The 12854-nt window shown below is 33.4% G+C and overlaps 1 long non-coding RNA gene across 5 annotated transcripts in view; it reads left to right on the forward strand.

Annotated features, from left to right (window-relative positions):
- The first annotated feature begins 206 nt into the window (after positions 1–206).
- LOC140899784 (uncharacterized) overlaps positions 207–12854 on the forward strand; it is a 36926-nt gene continuing 24278 nt past the window's right edge. For 4 of the 5 annotated variants that reach the window (XR_012155447.1, XR_012155448.1, XR_012155450.1 and 1 more), the window contains exon 1: positions 8973–10540. This is a non-coding gene — a long non-coding RNA (uncharacterized lncRNA). Of the gene's footprint in view, positions 1008–8972; positions 10541–12854 lie in introns of those variants that run through there. The other variant, XR_012155449.1, reaches the window with a different exon arrangement.

Consider the following 12854-nt stretch of genomic DNA (forward strand, 5'->3'; position numbering starts at 1 on the left):
AATATTAAGCCATCCATAAACACCATCAAAATGCAGCACAGAAAAATCAGTGTAGTAAATGGGGATTTAGAAAAAGTAAATACTGTATGTGACAAAAACTTACTGATTTTGTTTTCTCATGCCCTTACTTCTAAACCAGCTGCACAGCCAAGCTGAGGCTGCTTGGCCCTTATAACTATCTTGGCACAGAGTCAAAAGCTGATAAGCATTTGGGCGAGACAGCTCAACTGCTGTGCTGGAAGAAAAACAGCTGCCATGATTGCTGTTTGATTGAGAGCGCTTACACACACACACACACACACACACACACACACAACACATCGGACGGCAAAGACAAGCTACAAATGCCTGAGGATTCAGCTTTAGAGGATCAACACACATTTCCTTTAAAAAAATATAAGTATTATAAGGTTTTTCCTCTCTCTCTCTCTCTTAAGAAAATGTACTACGTAGAATTGCTTTTCTTCTTCCCATCCCCCCTTCATAACCTCAAGCAAACTCGAGGAATCATGCCAAAAGTCCCGTTGCTAGTTACCAAGTGCATTTTTTTAAACGTCCCTTTTATACTTCTTTCCCTCATGCTTGCTGTGGAATATGCAAGTGAGATAATCTTTCCATTACTTAAAAAAGCAATTAAAAACAACTTTCAGTTGAACTTTCCTTTTTATTGAGGGGGCAAATGGGGGAAAGGGGGGAGAAGAGGGAGAATATTTTTTCCTCTTCCCAGAACCCAACATTTGGCTTTTTCCATTTGTGGCAGATCACTGTAACTCTATTGTAAAACAACTTCCTGCCCCTTTTGGCTCAAGTTCCAGTAGCTGCTAGGCTAAGTTCATAGCACAAACTTTTTTTCTCCTTGCCGAAGAAGCAAGACAAAAAAAATCCTTGCTAATTATTTTGACCTCTTTTTTGCAAATGGATTCATAAGATGAATTTATTGCAGTCCCCTTAGCAATGTTACAAAAGAGACGTCCGTATACCAGCTGGATAATTCATAAACTTAAAAGGTGGGGTTATTATATATATATATATATATTTTTTAATTTTTATTTTAAATTGTAAGTCTTAACATCAGCACTGATAACATACTAAGCTGCTTCATCTGCTGTATTTAATTTGTATATCTATCATAACTCAGATCGCTGGCTTAGTATATTCAGCCTCCCCCTTACTTTTCATCTGCTTTTATACTCTAAGCTAATCTGTACCTCTCCTCTTCACTCTTCCCACCTCTCAACTTATCCTAATGAAAATACCCACCCAAAATCTCCCTCTCCCTGCTAAAAAATAGAGATGTTTGCAGTTCTCTGGTGTAACCAAAAGGTAAAAAATAAGGCCTCCACAACTTGCTCTCTCACGCTCTCTCTCTCTCTCTGTGTTTCTCTCATAGCAACAGCATTTCCTGGTACGCCTGCTTTGGCATCCATCAGCATTTTTACCCGTCCAAGTGTCCTTTTGCGTCACATCTCGCCATTTCAGTCAACCAATGAATTCTCCCTGTTGTAATAATATGTGTGTGTGTGTGTGTGTGTGTGTGTGTATCTATATCTATATATTCTGTTATTGGTATGTTCAAAAAATGTTTTATATGCTTTCCTTACAAAAATGCTGTCAAAATGTTCGATTTGCCCTACCATGGAAAAAAAAAAGAGACCTTACACTATTCAACCTGAGGGTGTCCTCCTCCTGAAAGAATTTTACCATAAGAAAAAAGGGATCAGGTGATTAGTTAAGGAAAGCCATAGTTATCCCTCTGATTTAATATTTATTCTGCTTATACTATTATCTCTATCATGGCTGCACTTTAAACCAGCTATGAGGTTTCATGTAATTAGAAGTCTATACAATATATTTCAATGGTCTTATGAAATACTCCTGATAAAAATATTTAAAGAAGTTTTGTTCCTTAAAATATGGATTAGGAAGTAGTGGCAGGAAAAGAAATATCATGAAAAAAAGAAAGCTGAGATGTAACATTTTATTCCCTTGCAACAATCGGTTTCCCTCCCCAGAGAGTTCTCTCCAGCCTCTGAAAAACTCACTATCCTGGAAAATGGAGTAAAGGTATTTCAAGTCATAGTTTTTACAAATGGCAGTCCAATTTTCATTTTTCATAAACTCAATGACTCAAACATCCAGTATTTCAATGATCTGACTTACTGTCACTTACAAAGATGGTTCAAGATATTTTATACTTAACACTGTTTAAAAACAGCATAGCTTCCGATACTACCATTCAAACTCCTAGGATGCACTCTGCCTGACTGCTCACTAGCAAAAGCCATACTGCTAAGAACCCGTATTACACTAATTAAAACCACAGCCTCTACTGTACTTGACAGTACATATTTTTCTGCTACATATAATGCAGTAAACTGAAAATCATCTTCCCTTTTTCAAGCATAACTTTTATCACATTTGATCTATTAAAGCAATGCATCAGCCAGCTCTAGAAAGTCTAGGGCAGTACATGTGGTTTTCTACACAATGAACCATAGCTGAGCTGTGCTGTGCTGCATCCTGAATGACTACTGAAATATTTAACGACTCGCTCATATCCAACTTTCTCACACAACCCCAAAATCTTGAGAAAGAGCTCACTCAACCACTAACATTCTAATCAGGGTAAATATTTCTTTCATTAAGCCAAATATATGCTTTATGGTCTACCCTTAGCAATTTTTTTTAACAGAATGAAACCACAAAATGTTTTTACTATTTGTTTTTGGGGCATCACAATGCAAAATCTTTATGTGACTATCACAACACAGGATGACAAAACATCCAAATACTCTCTTCTGTCCCTCTTTTTGATGAAGTAAGATCATGTTTAAGAATCATGAGCTAAGCCTGCAGTAGCTCATAAATGATATGTCCATTGCATACAGAGTGCATATGTGCAGACACATGTGCCATCAATTCAGACAGCTTCCTGACAGTTAAAAACTGAAAGAAAAATGAACGTAGGACTCTAAACCTATTGGACATTAGAACTATTTTTGTACTATTTCTTATTGCTAACCTTAAACAGTGGAAGACAACATGACATTTACTGTGGCATGCATTTGTCAGCATACGCAGGCAAAAGTTATAAACCCTATACAAAAGAAAGCAGATTATATTCCACTGTGTATCCAACAATTTTTGTACTGTTGACACAAATACAAATATGATTTTAGATTTTTTTAATGGTTGGACTAAATTATCCAAAGATCTTTGCTTTCACTTATGTTAATTCTCGAAATGCATGTTAGTTTTTGTTTCTCAACATCTTATTATTAATTCTGTCCATTCTATGTCAGAATAAAGATCTCCCTCTTCTCCATCTTCCAATTTTTGATAAAGTAAGAAACTGAGGACAATTAAGCTCATCTTTTTTCTGTATCTGACCTGGGAGAACTTTTGGGGGATGGAGGACAGGGGGGACTAAAATGAATCTACATTATGCAATTATGGCTGCAAATGCACAGTTTAACATCCTTTTGAATTGTCTTAGCCCTTACATCTGGTACCATAACCCTAAAATAAGAGTGAAAGTAACCAAATTTTAGATCACTGAACAGAAAAAATAAGGTTTAGAAGAGATAAGGACAAACAAACAAAGTTTAATTCTGTACTATGTTCTTAATGGAGCAAGGATTCAAGAAAAGGAAGTGGAAACATTATTTTAAAGTCCATTATCTATGAATGAGTTAAAAAATGTAAATAGTTAACATGAAGGCGATATTTTGATATTTACATTATTACATATTTTTATAACCTTTTCTTCCCATTTATCATAAGACCTGTCTGTAGGAAACACAATATCAGACCTCCTCCTTTTATCCCTTCTGTTGTATGCTTATATTTTTAATTCACAGTAGGCTCTCTGCTTATCTAAAACAAAGATTAACCTTGGTTCAGTGTAGTAGAGGTACCAAAACTAAATTCAGATTTAAAGAAACAGTACATTTTTTTCTTTTCTTGTACACAATAATTGAATTTTTAATAATTGGTAGCACCTAATTACCTCTGATATATATATATATATATATATATATATATATATATATATATATATATATATATATATATATATAAAATTAAAAATGAATATGCATATAAATTGGAGAAAGCTGACCCAATCAAAAAAAATTATTTTTCTACAGTAAGTCTCTGCAGAAAGGTTTAATTGCATGTCTTAGAAACACATTTTTTAATAATGTCTAAAAATATTCATTTTTGTCATAACTGACAACACTGAGAATGCTTCCTATATAACAGAAGGTTTTTCTTTTTAAAGATACTTACCAAAAGTTAAAGATAAATCTTAAAAAAGCAAAGCAGTCTTACCAATTGTCCACTTGAGACTCAAGGTGACATTCAAAATCAAAATTACTGTAGATTTTATAATCTGTACAGTATTTACATATTGAACAGTCCTGATTTAATACGATTCTGACCTAGTCTTGTATAACATCCTTTAATGTCAATGGAACAGTGGCAATTTAGTCATGGGGACAAAAGACCCCTAAATACCTATACACCAAATAAAGACAATTTTGAAATAAGTGTTTCTGAATGTCTGAAGGTGGCTTGAATAAGGATACATTTCAAAGATATTTTCCTTCAAAACATAATAAAGCATTTCACATAAACATTTTCTTCATTACACTGTATTTTAACAGGAATGTTTTATAGAAAACTTGGCATTAAAATGGTATCAACACAAATGAAACTCTGGCAGGAGAACAATTTTTTTTCAGGAAGAAAGCATTAAACAGTGCATTGCATTAGCAGTTTAAAAAAGTGTGCTAACACCACATTTTTGGTTCTTTTGTAACTATTTTTAAACGTACAGAGCCGTGTGCTTAAAACTGACAGTATCAACATTTTGTCCTATGTACAGTATTGATGAATGCTCACACTACAATCATAGAATCAAAACACAAGATTAAATGTTGCTTACTGGCTTCTGTTTAGTTGTCATAAACATGCTGCAAAGTTTTCATCTGCTAATTTCATAGCAGTGTATATCTGTGATGGAGGGCTAATCTTGAAACTAAGCAACTATATAGTGTATTTTTTTATTTTTAGAGGACAAGGGAATATCGGAACACTTACAGCACATGACACATTTTATTTTACTAAAATTTAAATCAGTAACTGCACAGCACATTTTTGAAATTCAATACGGCTTTTCACATTTACACTAGAATCTATTAATTCATGGTTTGATGGGCTATAATTTATTTTTAATACAGGGATTGGACTATATAGTTTTACAGTATGGATTATCGTCATTGTTTGATAGCCTAAGTCATTGCCTTTCATATCTTTTAATAGAAAGCAATATAGCATAATACAATATACGTTAATTTCTATATAATGTATATAAAACATACATGTCTGCTCTGAAATTTTCTGAAGGTCCATTCCACCACGCTCACTTCGATTTGAGTAATACAAGGTGTCCCACTGAAAGCAATAAATATTTTAAAAATATTAAAAGTCAATCTATAGAAGAAAATCTATTTCCTTATATTTGAGATTTTATTTGTAATAGGTTTATATTCCCAAATTAGCTAAACAATAACAATTATCATAGATACTAGGATTTACGGTATAAGAATTAGCAACTTCTATTACCAGTGAAGGCATCTATGTATTATTATACAGAACAATAGAGATCCATTACAAGTTCCAGAACACTATACTTCATGCATAAAATATGACATGACTAGTTGTTAAAATGTATTTTGCAGGGGACTCTTGTAGTATGTACATTTTCTCCTTTGAAAGCAAGTGATTGTTGAAGGGGAATTGTTTGTTTTACAAAGATGTTTTTTGTTATGATTTTTAAATATAAGAAATAGAGCAGACAAGTTACATTTTTTAAAATAAACATCAAGGGACCAAATTCTGCCACCCTACCTTACTCAATGAGTAGCCCCAATGTAATCAACACACAATTAAAGGAGATGAAATAAATTGTGCAAAGGCCACCTGTAAAATACATCTTGATAGTTACTGAATGTCATATTTTATGCACAAAGTTTAATATCCTAGAAATTTTAGAAGATCTCTATTATACTGTACAATAATACTTTTACACGTCACCAGTGAAGGTGTATATCTTCTGTATATCTGTATATCTTCTGTTCTATTCTAATGCCTATGGCAATATTTTACCCTGATATCACCGGTGAACATAGGGCCACAATAAGTTATTGGTTTTTAAATAGAACTCTCCACTAATTTAAATAGGAGTTCTACTTAAAATGTCATGGAGTTTTAGCTAGCCTACAGAAAAAAATTCTGAAGAAGGAAAAGTTCACTGTTAAACAATGCATGACAAGCTGCAATAGGTTAGCAAATATATATGCTTCAATTTTTAATGAAATCCACAAAAACAGGATTTAAATAGTTTTATACTGTAAACTAGCATACATTTTCAAACAAGACAGTAAACTCTCTGAGAATAAGGTTGCAATATACTAGAGTTCGCATCTTTAAATTATAAGGAGAGGAGTAAAATTTTCAACAAAGGTAATTATAATGATAAATGAAACGATAAGATACAGTACCAATTACTATAAATGGCTTTAAATAAGAAAACTTCAGTAACAAGTGGATGTGCATTACAATAAAACATACATTAAACAATGACAATTCTTTGTTTATTTACAGATATGTATATTTATGCAAGATTCTATAAACATATGATTTAACATGTTATCCAGTTGCAAATTGATTATTAATATTGTTTATATATTATATGTTTAACTTTAGTTTTCCAAGCTCAGTTAAACATATATTTCTCTTTAGCCAATTTATACTATAGTAAATGATACAGAGGACACATTTTAACTTTATCTAGCTAGCTTTGGTGTATAAAAATGTTGAAACTCGAATCTGAAATTGTAAAGAAAAAAATATTCAGTAGTGGTGGAATTAAATCTTTTTTCACAAAAGAGAATCTCCTAAGAAGTACTATGTTGACACAATATTGTCAAAGCAGTAAAATCTCATCCCAAGAGAAAAAATAATCCCATTATACATATTATTTTTACCTACTTAAAAAATACTTTAAAATAACCACGAATCTTTTTAAATTTTAAAAGGCTGTGCTTAGTTTTCAACACAGACAGCAATTATGAAAGCTAGGTGTTGATCACCATATTCATTCAATCATTTTTATAATCTGTCTTCTATTATATTATAGAAGATATTGGGATGATTTAGTTGGGGATTGGTCCTGCTTGGAGCAGGGGGTTAGACTAGATGACCTCCTGAGGTCCCTTCCAACCCCGATATCCTTATGAGTCTATGATTCTATGATTATCAGAGGGGGAATTATTTTTCTCCTTAGTCATATTATACGTACCCATGGTATCGAATGTCAGCAATTTCAGCCATCATCATACCCTTACACTTAGTAAGGGATATATCAATTAAAGTTTATGGACTTCATGTTGTATGAGATGAGGTTCAATAAATAAGATAACATACACATACATGATCAGATTTTTTTAATATATAAAGGTGTACCCACACAGAAAAAATTGTACAATTTCTAACAAATGTACACACATATTTCATATTTAGCAGATATGGTAGAAAACATATAGAGAGCACTAAGAATTGGAAAAAAATTACCCCAAAAAAGAAAGGAAATGTGAATAGTAGATCAAATTCTGATCTGAGTTACACTGGTATAAATTCAGAGGAGCTCTGTTGATATTGATTCTAATGATCGATTCACATCAGTGTAACGGAGAGATTTAGTCAAAAGGCTTCAACTCAGCCTATTATATTTTGGATCTGCAACATGTAAGGTCCTACAGAAACAAGCGTCAATAACACAAATCAATGTTGCATATGAATATATTTTTTTAAAATGTGCTACAATACCAACAGAAGACAGAATTCCCATTCTTCTGTGATATTGCAGCAAATCTTAACTGAACTGCAAATAATTTTATTTCCTATTAATTCTTATTTTAGTTTTATTGAAAATTAATCAGCATGAATATAATTTTAAATGTATATGATATTTTAATAAATGTAACTGCAGCATAAAATCCAAACAAAGTTAACAGAACACCTGGTGTAAGAAAAATTTGCCACAAACTTTTGCTATGCTAAATAAATTGATAAAATTTATTAATTGGCATCATCAATTAAAAAATGCCATGAAACCTGTTACCAGATTTATTCAGTCAACCGTTATTTCAAAATAATTCCTTTTCAGCATACTGAAAGCCCTCAGTGGACATTAGTGACAAATAGCATGCAAAACATCAATTTTAAAAATTAACCATTTTCTGCTAGGCATAAATACATCTCTTAAATTGCAATAAGACAGATTTCAAATGAATAAAAGATAAATTCAAAATTGCACCTTTCAACATTTTTATTTTAACATATTTATTTTAGCTATAGCAATGGTATCCCATCATTTTATTCGTCCACCAAACGAGTTTCAAGACAACTGTACTATAAATTAGCTAGTGAAAATAAGTAACATAATAAAGTAATGTTGCATAGTTACAGAAACACCTTTTGTGTCTTGGCAACAAGGCTGTGAGTACTTTTGGTAGAAAAATAGACTTCCCTCTGACTTATTTATAAACACATCTGCTTTTTAGAGAGCTTTTTATGCTAATACTAGTATCAAAATTGTCTTTTAACACCATTATCAATTCTGTGATAGGAACGGAAAGAAATTTACCATAAACTGCTTTAACAAAACACCATGCTGATATTTTATTTCTAAAATGTGTGTGTGTATTTACACACATCCACTGTATATCCTGCAGGTGTATGTATACATATATTTACACACATGCAGCATTTAACCAATAGAATATTTACACTAACACACAGTTGTATATGTCTACAAATTTTTGAGGTATTTCCTAGTGTAAGGCCTGTAGTATCATGTCCTGTGTATACAATCCTGTTTAATATAAATTTTGCTAATTTACAGTATTTTGCTAATATGACAAAAATTACAAATATAATTTAATTTTTTTGTCAAAATACAAATACAAATGTTCCCTTTCTTAGTCCTAATTCCACCTCACTTTTTTCCTTACTATACTAAAAACAATGTAAAAAAATCTGAATATTACCATGAAACTTTCAGAATGTTTTTGACCTATAATAAGCACAGGCAATTTCAAATAAAGAGTGTAATAGTTTTTAAACATGGCACCTGAATTAGTGCATATACTATTCCCAAAAGCTAATAACCAAAGTCATCACAAAGTAACAGATTATAGCACATCAGTAATCTTTTAACCCTTTACACTAATTTAACCCATTCATTACTAGATCCGTAGTATATGTATACTTAGCTATTATCTACATTAATGGCACTTGAGATCTGATACGTTCAGCAGCATTGAAACAATTAAGGCAATTGGCATAAAATCAGACATTTTTGTCTAATGGGGTACTGCACAGTGCACACCTACACATCCAGAACAAAATGTTGTTGTTCCACACAACAAAGCTCAACAACAATGTTCTGTTCTCCTTTCGTGCACGGAACTTCCACTGGCAACACTGCTGAGTTTTCTACATGTGTAAGGAGACCAGAATATTGACACTGAGATTAACCATGTGGATCCTCAGAAGATAAATTTTATTGAGCGTTTTGTACTTATACAGACACTGACACGTAGAAAGATGTGCGTGCATGTGTGTTATTTACACATGGAAAGATTTTTATAGGAAAATTAACCAAACCCTTGCCAGTTTGACCCTCTCTGTACTCATTCTGAGCATAGCCAATAAGTGGACGAGAATTTAGGTCAGTCCCAAAAAATTTAATCTATCAAAAAAGATTATTCTGTGTTTAAATCACTATATGCTACACTAGCCTTTGAATATATAGACCCTGGTAGTAACATTGTCTTTTTGTTATCCTGGCACAGAATGCCATTTGAGTAGCGTATACTATTTTTCTCTACAAAGCAGATCTGTATAGGGTGAATCCCTGCTGCGGAAAATACAAAGATGTAATTCTCCTACTGCAGAAAAAACAGAAATGACAGCACTTGTACAGAATACTATTTTATTTTCAGAGATGTAATGGCACAAACATAAATGGCACATTTGAACTGTGCTATTTCCTATACACTTCTATTATTAATAGAAAAATAAATATAAACATGTAAACATACAACATGCAGCTATATGTACACATGTAGCATTTTAATTCAAATAATTCAAAGGAAAAAAGGCCAAAGGAACAAATTCCACCCTGGGGAAAGTGCACACATTTCCATTAATTTCAACTGAATTGTGCCCAATTATAACAGGCCTAAATATATTCCAGGTAATTTAGCATTAAGGAAATCCCTCACCTCCCTAACAAAATAAAATGAAGAATAGACTCAGCAGTTTTTGTATTAAACCCAAAACCTCACCAAACCCCAATTCTAACAGCATTTCCCCCCCTCCTTTTTCTCCACATCAACTACAGTGAGAGTAACTACTCAAGGGACCAACAAAAGTCAGTTGCATAATAGAGCTGGCCGTCAAAATAAAGGTAAAACAAGAGTGAACTTAATACATTTGGGGATTGTTTTGAGAAGGGAGTCTCATCCGATGAGGTTGCTTAATGAGACTGGCTCTTGTATAAGTTTCACTGTCTAGATCACATTCAGAAACTATTCTGATACCTAATGCTGTTAAAGTGCTATGTATGTATGTATCTCTGTAGTGGCAATTAAACATCAGCTATCTTGAAGGAAACCCAGCCTTGCTATTGAAATCTACAATGTGTATGCGATGATTAAATCATTGCCAGTGATGCTAATACTACAGCATCAACTTAACACTTGTAAGGGAGTGTCTGTCACTTTCCTGCACCCTGCCAGAGATAATGTTCTTTTTAAAAGAGTGAAAACCACCTTTGAATCAACCACTAGGACAGCTTGTTAAAAGTTCGGAAGGCATCTCAGTAAGAAAACCTTCAAAATGCCCCCACTCAGTGTGATGATTTAAGAGGTGGCATCTTTCAGTATATACTAAAATCCCCTTACTACTAAATATATTATACTGGATAGATTATTTATTGGGAAAATTGAAGGTATTTGCAAGACAGCTCTTAATAAAATAAAAACTTGTTTACTAACAGAAAGTAAGTCCCTAATGTTAAAGTGACATGGTCAGATCAATTGAGGATCCCCATTTTGTTTTTAAAGAGAAAGGAGCATTTACAAAACCTAAGATTGACAGAAATGTTTCCTTCATTTTTCTAGAAGTCTTTTTGTTCAGAATAAACATTCCCCTATAGCAGTGGTTCTCAACCTATTTATCATTGTGGGCCACATCCAGTACTACCTGTATGACCCTGAGGATGTCACATGGGCTGCAGCTGTGTGTGCTGATTGGGCCGCGGGTTGAGAACCACTGCCCTATTGTGTCTGCAACCCAAACATTGCACCACTGTCCTAGTGCATTAGAACTAAAAGGTGAAAAATCACTAAATGAACAATAAGGCACAGTGAAACTCACTCATCTATTTTCACTCTCCAAGCTAAATATACAGCAAAAAGGCAAACTATTACTGCCTGTATGCAAAGGTAACTCTTTGTATTTTCAATATTCATTATTTTAAATATAACTTGTTAACACAGGGAAGGAATTTAAATATATATGATTTCTGACCTGACAGTGTTCCTTCTATTATGCAAGATTTAAAATGGACATAACCCACATTTTAAAAAAATTCTGGTTTATATGAAAGCCTCAGTTATTAAACTGAAAGATTTTTAAAATCTAATTTATATTTCATGATTTAAAAATATTTTATTGTTCATTTCTGTTCACTTGGACAAAGAAAAGATATTTGCCCATTTCAGTGTTTGTATATAGCCAGTTTTACTTGCCGGTTCTTATGTGCTAGCAGCAGGCTGTGCTTGCTTGGTTCCAAAGCAGGACTGTTTTCATTAAAATCAAATACAAAATCATAAACATTCTATTTACAATGGGTTTTGTTTCAATCATCTTATTTTCTTTTGTGTTATTACTCAATCCAAATTTTGGACCTAAAAGTAGTTGACAGTCTCTAATTGAATACATACAATTCCCAAAATATGTTCTTTACTTTGGAAAAAGGAGGAACTTAGTTTTTTATTTGAGATTGATAGAATTCAAGAAAAGAAAATTTTAAAAGGAAAGAACTCAAAAGAGCAGTCAATAATAAATAATAGCTTATTTGCAAACTTGTAGAAGCATTCGATTTTCCAGGTTATATTTTCCTTTGTTCAAAAAGCAAATCCTTACTATAGCATACAGCCCAGTCACATGTAGTGTGCTGGTGAGGTCTGCAGCATCTGAAAGAAACTGGCCCCTGTAATGGGTACACTCCCCCTCCTCAAGGAGAAGAGTCCTGCACAATTGTCAAATCGATGTTGAAAATCCACTAACACTGCTCCAACCTCTCTCTCAACCCCTGCCCAAAGCCCCTCACCTATTCAATTGCTTTTTGGAAGTCCCAGCATAATTGTGCTCTACAGTACATTGCGGTCTCTAACTTCTGCACAGGTTCTCCATATCATCCTCCCTACTCCTGCTGCAGTATTGCATGAGATCCAATATGGTCCAGGCCTTCCCTCCCTAAACACACACGATCCACTATGGTCCAGGCCCTCCCCTCTCCTCCCCCACGGCAGCATGAACAAATGCAAGCAAGATTTGCCCACAGTATGCTAATGATACAGACATACAAGAACCTAGTACAAGGTGTAGGGCTTATTACTGGAGTGGTCCATTTGTAATCAGTAGAAATACTTACAAGTAGCTAGTGCTGTCAGGCTCGGCTAGTGTAGATAGCCAACAGCAACATAATGGACGCA

The sequence above is a fragment of the Lepidochelys kempii genome, chromosome 1 (genome assembly GCF_965140265.1).
Source record: "Lepidochelys kempii isolate rLepKem1 chromosome 1, rLepKem1.hap2, whole genome shotgun sequence".
Taxonomy (NCBI): Eukaryota; Metazoa; Chordata; order Testudines; family Cheloniidae; genus Lepidochelys; species Lepidochelys kempii.